The sequence below is a fragment of the Triturus cristatus genome, chromosome 10 (assembly GCF_964204655.1).
Source record: "Triturus cristatus chromosome 10, aTriCri1.1, whole genome shotgun sequence".
In the NCBI taxonomy this organism is placed as follows: Eukaryota; Metazoa; Chordata; class Amphibia; order Caudata; family Salamandridae; genus Triturus; species Triturus cristatus.
Window position 1 is genome coordinate 883955331 of NC_140593.1, and position 12133 is coordinate 883967463.

Sequence of the window (12133 nt, forward strand, 5' to 3'; positions counted from 1 at the left end):
AGACTCCAGATGCGTCCACTCCAAGAGTGCTTAGCGCGCCAATAGAACCAGGCCCAGGGGCAACTGACAGATCTGGTGTTGGTAGACGGTCGCACCCATCGCTCTCTGCAGTGGTGGAACCCCACAAACCTTTCCAAAGGTCGACCGTTCCTGGACCCGGTTCCCCAAATAATACTAACAACGGACGCATCACTCTCCAGCTAGGGAGCTCATCTATTACACCTCACAGTGCAGGGCACATGGACGCCGCAACAAAAGTTACTCCATATCAACCACCTGGAGTTACTAGCAATCTTTCTAGCCCTGAAATCCTTTCAACCACAGATTTCAGGCAAAGCCGTCCTCATTCGCACAGACAACATGACAGCCATGTACTATGTTCAAAAACAAGGCGGCACACACTCTCCACAGCTCTCTCAATTAGCACAGAGCATATGGAGATGGGCAATTCCCCACAAAATCTTTCTCCTAGCTCAACATGTCCCAGGAGCCCAATACACAGTGGCAGATCTGCTCAGCAGACAGACACAACAGATCCACGAGTGGGAACTTCACCCACAGGTTCTTCATCCATTCTTTCAAATGTGGAGGCATCCACAGATAGACCTCTTCGCCACCCACGAAAACACAAAATGCCCAAGCTTCGCCGCCAGATACCCACACCCATTGTCCAAAGGAAATGCGATATGGATGAACTGGTCAGGCAGATTTGCGTACGCTTTTCCGCCTCCCACTCATTCCATTAGTGGTGCGAGAGCTACAACAGCACTCCCTCACACTGATCCTAGTAGCTCCAACGTGGGCCAGACAACCGTGGTACACCACGCTCTTGGAACTCTCGGTAGTACCACACCAAAAGCTACACCTCTCACCATGCCTCCTAACCCAGAACCATGGAGAGAACAGGCACCCGGACCCAGCTCAGCTCAACCATGCGATCTGGCTCCTGAAATCCTAGAATTCGGGTACCTCATCCTTCCTCCTGACTGTTTGAACGTCATCAGAGAAGCTAGACGCCCTACCACTAGAGCCTGCTACGCTGCCAAGTGGAAAAGATTTGTTGTTTATTGCCATAACAACACAATCAATCCTCTAGATGTGTTTATACAACACATCATATGCTACTTACTCCACCTACAAAGGTGTAATCTAGCTTATACTTCCATTCGGCTACACCTCGCAGCAATTGCAGCTTACTTACAAAACAGGCAGCACCTATCACTTTTCAGAGTACCTGCCATTAAAGCCTTCATGGAAGGCCTCAAAAGAATAATTCCTCCCAGAATACCACCCTCACCTGTGTGGAACTTAAATATCGTTCTCACAAGGCTAATGGGGCCTCCCTTTGAACCTTTGCATAAATGCGAACTGCAATTCCTCACATGGAAAACAGCTTTCCTTGTAGCCATCACTTCCCTTAAAAGGGTCAGTGAGATACAAGCACTTACCATACAAGAACCTTTTCTACAAATGCACCAGGTTGTTCTCCGTACCAACCCAAAATTCCTACCAAAAGTCATTTCCCCTTTTCACCTAAACCAATCTGTAGAATTACCAGTATTTTTCTCGCAACCTCACACCGTTGCAGAAAGGGCTCTGCACACGCTAGATGTAAAAAGAGCCTTACTTTACTATATCCAAAGAACACAACCTTGCAGAAAGACCAAACAACTGTTTGTCTCTTTCTCTCCACCACACAAGGGCAACCTCATCTCAAAATCAGGGATAGCTAGGTGGATTGTAAAATGCATCCAGATTTGCTACCACAAAGCAAAACGCACACTATCTGTTCCCCCTAAAGCCCATTCTACACGAAAGATAGGGGCTTCCATGGCTTTTCTAGGGAACATCCCACTAGATGATATCTGCAAAGCAGCTACATGGTCGACACTGCACACTTTCACTAAACACTATTGTGTAGATGTGCAAACCAAGCAACAAGCTAGTGTGGGCCAGGCTGTACTAAAAACACTATTTCAAACCACTGCAACAGATACCGGTGGTCGCCGCTAAAGTTGGGAGCTGCTATATAGTCTATGCAAAAGTGTGTAAACTGCAGCTCATATGCTTCGAACGGAATATGCTACTTACCAGTATGCATCTGTTCTTGGCATGTAGAGCTGCAGATCTACACACGCCCTCCCCGGCTACCTCTATCTGTTCCAGTCTATCTTATTTAGATACAACACACATGGGTTTCTTCACTGCTGTTACTACGCTCCATCTTTCCCTGCTGGCGAAAAACAATCTGAGGATGGAGCCGAAGCCCATGCGCAATGTGATCAAAGGAGGAGTCACCGACCTCGTGACTTCGAAAGACTTTCCAAGAGGAAAAACAAACTGCAAACATCTGGGCCCAACATCAGATGGCGATCTATGCAAAAGTGTGTAGATCTGCAGCTCTACATGCCAAGAACAGAAAGCACACCTGAGACAATCATCGGGCCTCAAAGTAGGCCACATTATGAGTATAACAAAATAAACAAGAGTATACACAATGAATAACACAACAGGTTGAGCCATTTACCCCAGATCTTTTCAAATGTTTCAGGGCATCCCCGGGCCTCAAAGAGGGGTTCCTTCTGGGTCGCGCACTAGTGCACCCCCCTCCGCGTAATCCCAATCCGATTCCACTGCTGGAAGCCATGGAGGTTCGAAGTCTCTCGCAGCCATGTGCCATGCCGCAAAGGTGTATGTTGGGTGAGCTTTCCCATCTCGTGTGACGCAAAGCTGTGCGCCAAACCAGCAAGACTGCCCTAGTGATGGGGGAGGGCGTGTGGTATGGGGGACCTTACAGATGGGCCTGGAGCTTTGGAAAGTCCATATTCCTGAGTTAAACCCGGTATGCTGGATCAGACCACCCACCAGCAAACCAGTCATGGACAACTATGAGTCTAGAGGCCAAATAATAAAGGTGGAGATTATTCACACCCATTCCCCCATCGTAGGGGGGTATGCGACAGTGAGCCAGGGCCATACGTGGCCACCCGCCCTTCCACAAGAACTGAGTGAGCAGACCATCAATTTCGTGGAACCAACTCCCCGGAAGGTGAAAGGTTAAGTCTTGAAGAATATATAAAAAGCAGGCAGACTCATCTTAAAAAGCGCACTTCTGCCAAGAGGATTGAGAGGAAGGGATTGCCACCGTTTGAGGTCTGCCTTAGCGTTCGTAACCAGGGGTGTCCGATTAAGGACCCACTCAAGCTCCGAGAGCAGGGTCACCCAAACTTCCAAATATTTGAATGACTGTGAAGAGGGATGGTTGTTTGCCAGTTAAAACAGGCCCCCGATAGGTGGAGGGGGACCAGGGTGGATTTCGCTTGGTTAAGCCTCAGGCTGGAGACCTGCTCAAAGGCGTGGAGAACTTTCAAACAACGTGAGCTGGAGTTCTCGGGGTCTGCCAGGAAAAGGAGGGCATCGTCTGCGTATAGGGCGTTTTTATCTATGTGGTAAGGGTCCCAAGTCCATCCGCAAATGTGGGGATCGTTGCATATGAAGCAGGCCAGGGGCTCCATCGCCAGCGCTAATAAGAGCGGTGAGAGGGAGCAACCCTGACGGGTGCCTCTTCGGATGGAAAACGCCTCAGAGTGCACCATTGGTCAGGATCCGTGCTGTAGGGCCGGAGTACAGGACACAAATAAGACTCCTGAAAGGGGGGCTAAAACCCATCATATTGAGCACGGCCTCTAAATAACTCCAGTCGACTGTATCGAAGGCCTTTTCAAAGTCGAAAAGTAGGGCCAGATACGGGGTGAGCTGGTGGCAGTGTGCGAGGGCAAGATGAAGGCGACTTATGCCGTGCCGGGTACCACAGGCAAAAACCTATAGGGGTTAAGCCCAACGGAACGGGGCCAGGTAGGGTTATTCAAAATTCAGACCACAAAACCATGAACCCGGCACCGTACTACCGTACACTCCTACTGCTCATGGAGTAACGACCAGTCAACTCTTTTATCTGTCCGAATGGAATTTTTATTAGACCATTCCTGTTTCTTATTAATTTAAAAATTGATCAAAACTATTTTTTGGACTGAAAAAGAAACACCGACTTATCAAATTAACAGATGAACTTACACGTATATACAATTCACATTAACATACACTTAAAGACAAAAATGGACTTCGACACTGAAAAAATCATTGGCAACAGCTTGCAACATGACAAAAGCAGCAAATGAATTCATACATTAATCTGATACAAAACACAATTTAAAGGAAAATTTACATCGTATACAAAATTTAGTAATAAACATGAAAATATCCAATGTTATGAACCATGTGATATTCCAACTCCAGCGTCAAGAGTATCTGAATAGTATATCAATCCTTTATCCAATAATTTCCTTCAACTCTTGCCGCATTCAGAATTAACAAAATGCCAACGTGTTTCAAGACCCAGGCGAATAGTACTGGGACTATCATCAGGGCTTCATATAAATGGACCGGATATTCTGATTTCTAGAGATGGAGCGGCCGCTCCAGCTCGTTTGCTCCAAGAGTTTTTGGCTTTTCTGCCACTGGACTAGTTTGTTACTCCCTACAAGGCTCCCTTAACACTTTGCCAGTATGAATTTCTTTACTGCAGAGTATGTGCAGGTCTGAGTTCCTTGAAGACTTTATTTTTACCGCATCTTCACCAAATTAAACCTCTGAATGTAATGGACTTTCCTTTTGCTCAAATACGAGCGCGCTTTCCCTCACGGGTATTATTTTTCACTCAAAAACGAGAAGGAATATTCAACTCGTGCACCATGCTGGCTGTAACAACTCTGCATCTCAGGCAGGCATAAAGCCACATTGGTCTGGGTGGACCAAATCGTGCAGGAGGGAACGAAAGCGGTGGCAATTTTTTTTATCTGTGTATTGATAAGAGAGATTGGGCGGTAGTCCGCGCAAGAGAGGGAGGGTGTCTGGGTCTTAGGGATAACCAAGATGGTGGCCACGTCTTGGGGGGGGCAGTCTCCACCACATGTTGGAAGAGATCGACTAATTGGGGGACCAGTAAATCGCGATAGGCTGCGTAATATTCTTGTGAGAAGCCGTCTGGCCCCGGCGTCTTACCAGAGTGCAAGAGGGAGAGGGCCCCATGGATCTCCTCAGGGGTAAGGGGGAGATCAAGATCCTCAGTCTGTCTGGGCAAAGCGGGGTAGCTGAACCTCGGCCCCCTCCAACAGGTCAGCCAGAGAAGCCTTGGGGGCCCGGTCCGCGTAGAGCTGGGCATAGTAGCCCGCAAAGGCTTGGGCAATGGCGCGTGCGGTGTGATGGTGGGTGCCAGCTGCATCTCAGATTTCGGGGATTATGCGGTTGGCTTTGGGATAGGAGACCAAATTGTGGAGCAATTTTCCGTTCTCCCCCCATCCCCCACCGTAAACACGGGCCACTGAGGAGCGCCATAGCATCTTAGTCGAGGGAGATCTGACAGATCTCTTCCCGGAGCAGCGCAAGCCTTCTTGCGGAGTGCACGTCCTCTGTAGTGGTGGGAGCCGATTCCATCTGTGCGACCTGAGCCTCAAGCTGCACCAGAAACTGTGTCGCTCATTTTGCGTGGACCAGACCTCTGGCCACACCCCGCATGGTAGCCTTGCTGGCTTCCCACAGTGTGCCCGGGAAAGGGACCGAGCCCTTGTTGAGTAATAAGTAGTGTGTCAGTTCCCGCCAGAGGGCCTCATTTGACCTCCACATCGTGTAGGAACCATGCGTTCAGTCACCAGACCGTGCGCACCCCACCCAGGGCGCATTCCCCCGACGAAGGGAGATAGGGGAGTGATCGGAATTGCCTCGGGTGAGGATGGTGACACCAGAGTCCAATTGGCAGTCTGTGGCCGGCAGTAGGATCAAATCTGTGCGAGAGTGGGCATGGTGGGCCGCAGAGGTGTGTGTGTTCTCGGCGGGGGTTCCAGACCCTCCAAGTGTCGCATAAACCCAGAGCAGAGGACCAGTCAGAAAGGCGTTTAGCAGAGTTGAGTCGGGACTCGGAGGTGGCACCTGTCGTGTCAAGAGAAGGCTGCATAATCACATTAGTCATCCCCAATTATCGTCTGGCCCGGAGGGAAGTCGGAGGTTATCATTTTGAGGTGCTGAAGGGCAGTGGGCAGTGTGGCAGGAGGGATGTATGTAGATGTGAGGTTGAGGATTTGACCCTCGAGCCTACCAGTCAAGGCTACGTATCGTCCCTGCGTGTCAGTCGTCACGTGCACCGGAGTGAAGGGAAGACCTCTACGAGTCAGTATGGTCGTTCCCCGGGAGCCCCGCGGAATGCCAGACCCTGTCAAACCCGTAGCGGGCGAGAAAGGTGCAGTGAGTTCCTAAGAGGTGTGTCTCTTGGAAGAAAAGGATGTCGGGCGTTTGGTGTTGGGCACTTCGATGGACTGCGGCTCGTTTTACATGATCTAGTAAGCCATTGACATTCCACGACAGAATGTGGAGGGGTCTACCCGGAGGCAACATCTGGGGAGTGGGTGGCGCAGGGGTGAGCAAGTGCAAAGGGCCCCAGTCAAGGTGGCACTTCAGAGCCAAAGTGTAAGGGTACGGCTTGTATGTTGTGGTGGGTCTCTTGTCGCCATCATTGGCATTTATGTGCAGTGAGCTATCATGAAACGCAAAGAACAGTGGCCCAAACGAGGCCCAGAAGAAAAGAATCCAGAAGGCAACGGCCCTCCAACACCCCCCACCCTATACTTCCGGAATTGAAGCATCTGTCGGCCTAAAAAGGAAGTTAACTAAAAACCTAGTCGATTTGCTAAGCTAAAACGTTTAGCAAGGGCAGATTCATGGCGATGATGGACACCTCCATACAGACTGATAGTTTAGTATCAGTAGCTGCAGTAGAACTTAAGAAGTGTTGTGCAAGTCCAAGCCTGCGGGCCCTCAGGGTCAGACTCCGTCGTCCTCCTCGGACCCCCGAAGTGTGGGGCTTCTCGATGAGTCGGAAATGGCGGGGCACAATGTCTCGGAGGGGCCGGTGACAAGGCGCAGATCAATCGAGGACCTGAGGAAGTTCAGACGAAATTAGCATCTGGGGCTCTGCCTCAGGCGATCGCGACACCCCATTCTGCCGGTCTCATTTCTTGCGGGACCGAGTGCGCCGCTGCTGTGGCTTTGGAAGAGATGACTGAGGCCGTGTAGACCCCCGTTGGTCAGAGGGGGGGAAGTTGAGCGAGTCTTAAGGGGGTGCTCTCAAGTAACTTTTTAAGTACTGTTTTGATGTATATATGTTGGATTTTTGTCATTTTGGTCTTTTTGGTCTTGTTTCGTTTAGACCATTACTTTTTTCTAAACTGGTGTGGTGTCTTCAGGGCGTGTCTTGAGTACACATACTTTACACATTGCTTTTCGGATAAGTGTGTCTGCTCATGCCAAGCTACGAAAGGGTTGAGCATGGGCTATCTAAAGTGTGTAGCCCCCTTACCCTGACTAGTAGCAAGGGTCCCTACTTTGACAAAGGTGCATACTTCTGCCAATTGGAGACCCCCAATTCTAACAAGATCTTTGTATTCATTTAGGATCCATAGCCTTACCTAATTATAAGGTTATGAGGCGTTCTTTAACCTTAGTATTCTTTCCCATTTTCATATTTTGAAGCTTCATTGTGGATTTCCAGACTAGCCGGTATCACAGCTGCGGCTAGATTGCTTTTGGTTGTACCATGATTAATGGAGGCAGATGCAAGTAAAAAAAACAAAGACCTAGGTCATTTTGAGTTTCATTAGCCAAAGAGGTCTTTGTGGGACAAAGGTTTTGAGCTAAGCCATAGGCCCTGCATACACAGATGCTTTGCCTAACAGGGCTGGCCAACCTGCACATGAGCCACACCACATTCCTCCACCTCTTAAGCGTAGAGGGACTCCCACTGCCCAAAACAGAATTGAGTCCATTCATGCAACCAAGGGCCCTCACCGCTGGGTACACGACCAGTGCCTCCCCAATTAAACTTCTATTTTAAACTTAAGACTAGGTGGGAGACAATCCAGCACGACCAGTCATAACCAGCGGCTGGGGGGTAGTATCTGGAACGGCCGCAAGTTACCAGGCTCCATCACAAGAGTTACCCATGATACTATCTCGCCAGAAAATCTATAAGATAAACGTACCAAAACTAGTAGCCCAGAAGGGGTACGGGGGGGAGAAGAATCACTGAGAAATAGTGATACACTGGATTAGTCATGTGAGAAGCTGTAGATGCCTAATACAAGGCGATATTTTAAGGGCAAGAAGATGCAAGTTTCATGATTCTCGAACTGATGGCATAGAATTAATGCTCAAAGATGGTTGAAAATCTGTGAGCCCTTGACATTAGAACTTGCCCACCTGAGACGTCCAATATTAATTTCAAACAATTCATACATGTAGGCCAATCAACTGCAATCTCCTCACACCCAATATATTGCTTTGGTCCTGACCAATCGTCCGGGGCGCTTGACTGACTTGAACATCGACCCCTGGACTGACAGATGTTCCCCCTCCAAAGGCCCCCCTCCTCGCATACTACTGGAGGCTAGATTGGCACTTAGTAGTAGCAGTAGGGATGGAGAGGGCTGCCCAGCAAGTGGTGGTAGAGTATACACAAGAACTCGGGCGGTTAGATAAGCATGCGTCAGCCGCACCCACTATTAGACATTCTGAAGGTCTGAGAACTGCTGTGTATGTTAGCTCAGTAAATTTTTCCAAACCCATGCTAGTTTCCTGGAATGTGGCACGGTTTAATCGTAAACTGTCCTTTCCCCATTGGAACAGCTTTACAGAGGGCTTTGATATCTGCCTCTTAAAGGAAACCTCAAGTTTAGCCCCGATACACAAGGCGGCGTAACTTAGTTATAGTGTCCCAGCAGTTACAAAGATATTAGGCTGCCCAGCAAGGGGGACTGTTAATATGGGTCAAAATAGCCCTCGGTTGCAAGATTACACTCCTCCGCTCAGAAAGCCTGGACATTTTGGGGCTCTGTCTTAAGGGCTGCTCAGGCTAATCTCTTGATATTGATAAGTGGGGGGGTTGGTTATCCGCTACAATTTAACAACTTGAGGAGCTGCTGGATGAGAGAACAACATCAACCCCACTGATAACAGGTGATCTTCATGTCACATTTTAACCTCTAGATAGAAAGGATGTGGTTTAGGCAAATGAGGAAAATGCCAAGTGGTCTAAAATCCAGTTAGCCAAGGCAATACAATCCAAGGACCGGGAACAAATTAGAATCACAAGGAAGATTTACAAATTGGCCGTACAAAAAGCAAAAAAAAGTGGGACAAATCTCGATGGCAGCTTATTAAAGAAGCTTGTGCCACCAGAGACTCAAACGTTCTGGTCAGTAATTGTATGGGGTGACGAATCTGGGGTTCCACCCCCTCCCCCCCCCCCCCCCCCCCCAAACTATATCCTGGCCTCAGACTGGTATGAACGCTTCAAAATACTGTATTCAGACGTTGATAAACTGACCCCTGTGGGGGATGCCCAGGCCTCAGGTAGTGATCTTTTCTCCCCGAGTGATATGGAGGCCTCCATTGGTCTAATTGTTAAGGCGAAAGCCCCAGGTCCTGATGGTATACCAGGGGACCTCTTTCTACATGATAGTCCCAGTTGGTCTTGTTACATTTTAATGCTCTCCGATGCAAAAGAAAGAGGTGCTCCAGTTCCTGGCGGAGGGCAGAAAAAAGGGACCAAGATTCACCTTGCAACTGTTTGCTTAATAGATGCTATATAAAAAGTATTCTGCTGAGCCCTTCTACAAAAGATTCAGGCATGGGCTGAAGAAAAAAGCTATCTTGACACCATACAAAGCAGGCTTCAGAGAAAAGACTAGGACAATAGACCAGGTGTTCCACCCCCTCCTTCTATACTGGAAAGATGTGGTCATTGGCCAGGGTAGCTTGTATTTAGCTTTCATTGATCTAAAGACTGCTTTGGATCTAGTTCACAGAAAAAACATGTGGCAAGTCCTTTAGGACATGGGGATTCCAAGCAAACTACCCAATTTGGTTATATGACTTCATGAAGCCAACTTTGCCCAAGTGAGGTGGGGTTCACAGGTACAACTTACAGACCCAATTCCAGTCAGCAGAAAAGTATGCTATAAGGGTGTGTATTAACACCCACGATTTTCTCCTTCTATATGAACAACTTAGTATGATTCCTTTTGCAAGAACCTGCCGATGCTCCAACCTTAGGTGGGGAAAAGATAGTGACCCTATTGTTCGCAGACAGCAACTTGTTGGTGTTTAAAACCCCAGTGGGCTACAGCTACTTCCTAATTGATTCAAAGATTTTTGCAACACGCCGGGTACAGAGCTAAATATGTCAAATCAAATTTATGACCCTAAACCCCCACAAATCCTACAGGCAAAGGTCAACCTTGGGAGGGGCATCACTGGAGAGAGTAAGTTCATTTGACTAGCTAGGTGTAAAATTATCTGAGAAAATGTGCTGGAGACCCCATGTAACAAAGATGGCCTTGAAACAGAAGTAGATAATAGGGGCCCTGGGGAAAAATCATCACTCCTCTTCAAGCAAACCGCTTACCGCGGCCCTGCACATTTTTGACTTAAAAGCTAGCAGTTCTGACTTGTATGGGTCTGAATTGTGGGGCTTTAACAAAATAGAGGAGCTTACTAGATCAGAGCACACATTACTAAGAGATCTGGTGATGCTGCCCCAGAGTACTCCACCCCTTCCCTTAATGTTTGACATGGGAAGATGATCTATTACAGATATAGCCGAGCTTCCCTCATTACTATTTTGGGACACAATTGGGTCCACTCCGAAACTGTGTCTGCACGCCAACGCAACGCCATGGTGGAAGTAACCTGCCTAGATAGTTGTCACAAGATTGGCTAGTCAGGTAACATAAGGAGGCTTTTATTGGAAATAGTACTACAGGGAGCCTGGGAAAAAAAACTTAGTGAAGAGACACTATTGGGACTGCGTTACACAAGTAGAATGCTGTGGAACGTCTTGGGGAAGCTAAATATAGAATTTAGGCTCCACAAACAGGCCAGCCTCCTCGAGCCCTACCTTGACCTAATACAAACAGCAAAGGATAGAAAACTATAATCCAGTTTAGGCTTGGCATTCTTCCCTTGAACGACTTCCAAGTCAGATTGCATAGCAACGTACCAACATTACGAAATTACAAAGGCTGTAAGGCACCTTCAGAATCCGTGGCTCATGTCGTGTTTGCCTGTCCGGCTTACGTATGTCCTAGATTAAAATGGTTAAGACGGACCTGTAAACAAATAGGTACATGCAATTACCTGGAGGCCATGCAAATTCTCAAATCAGACACAAGCCCCGGGAGCGGATGGTCTTTCGGTGGCTTTCTACAAAGCTTTTCAGGATATATTGACCCCTTCAACTGCTTTGCGAAGAAATGGTGGAGTCAGGCATCATACCGCCCTCTATGCGTGAAGCTGTCATAGTCATGTTACTAAAACCAGGAAAATTGCCCAGTAATTGCTCCTCACACAGACCCTTAGCCCTGCTTAATGTGGACACAAAGATCTAAACTAACATTTTAGCGAACAGGCTGGCCCCACTATTACCCGGCATTCGACCAGAGCAGGCGAGGTTTGTCCCCAGCCGTAACCTATCCCAAAATCTGGGAACTCTGTTTGGCGTGGTGTAGAGACTGAATCCAGAGGTCAAGGCTACGGCAGTATTTCCCAATGCCGAGAAAGCTTTCGACTGTTGAGCGGGGTGTCATGTTCGCGGTGTTGCGCAGGAAGGAGTCAGACATATTCCTTCGATTAGTATCAGTATTATACACATCCCCCACCGCCAGAGTATGGATCGGGGATGTAGTCTCACAATCATTCAATATTACAAGGGGAACGTGACAGGACTGGCTACTCTCCCCGCTCCTGTACGCGGTAGTCGCAGAACCATTAGCTTGCGCCATCCGTGAGTATCACACACACAGGGTTAGGATTTCCCGAGTACACACTTAATAGCTCTGCTTATGCGGATGACACTTTACTATACATTTATGATCCAGAGGTAAATATTTTCCCCATACTACGAGAGGTAGTCCAGTTTGATGGTCATTCTGGTCTTTGAGTAAACTGGGATAAATCCATCATATTCCCACTCACACCCGCCATCCATCATGGAGTTCCTGCTGGGATGGACTGCGGATGCAGTGCG

The 12133-nt window shown here is 48.2% G+C and overlaps 1 long non-coding RNA gene across 13 annotated transcripts in view; it reads left to right on the plus strand.

Annotated features, from left to right (window-relative positions):
• LOC146796168 (uncharacterized) overlaps window positions 1–12133 on the plus strand; it is a 94712-nt gene that overhangs the window by 66695 nt on the left and 15884 nt on the right. The gene's annotated exons all lie outside the window — the stretch shown is intronic.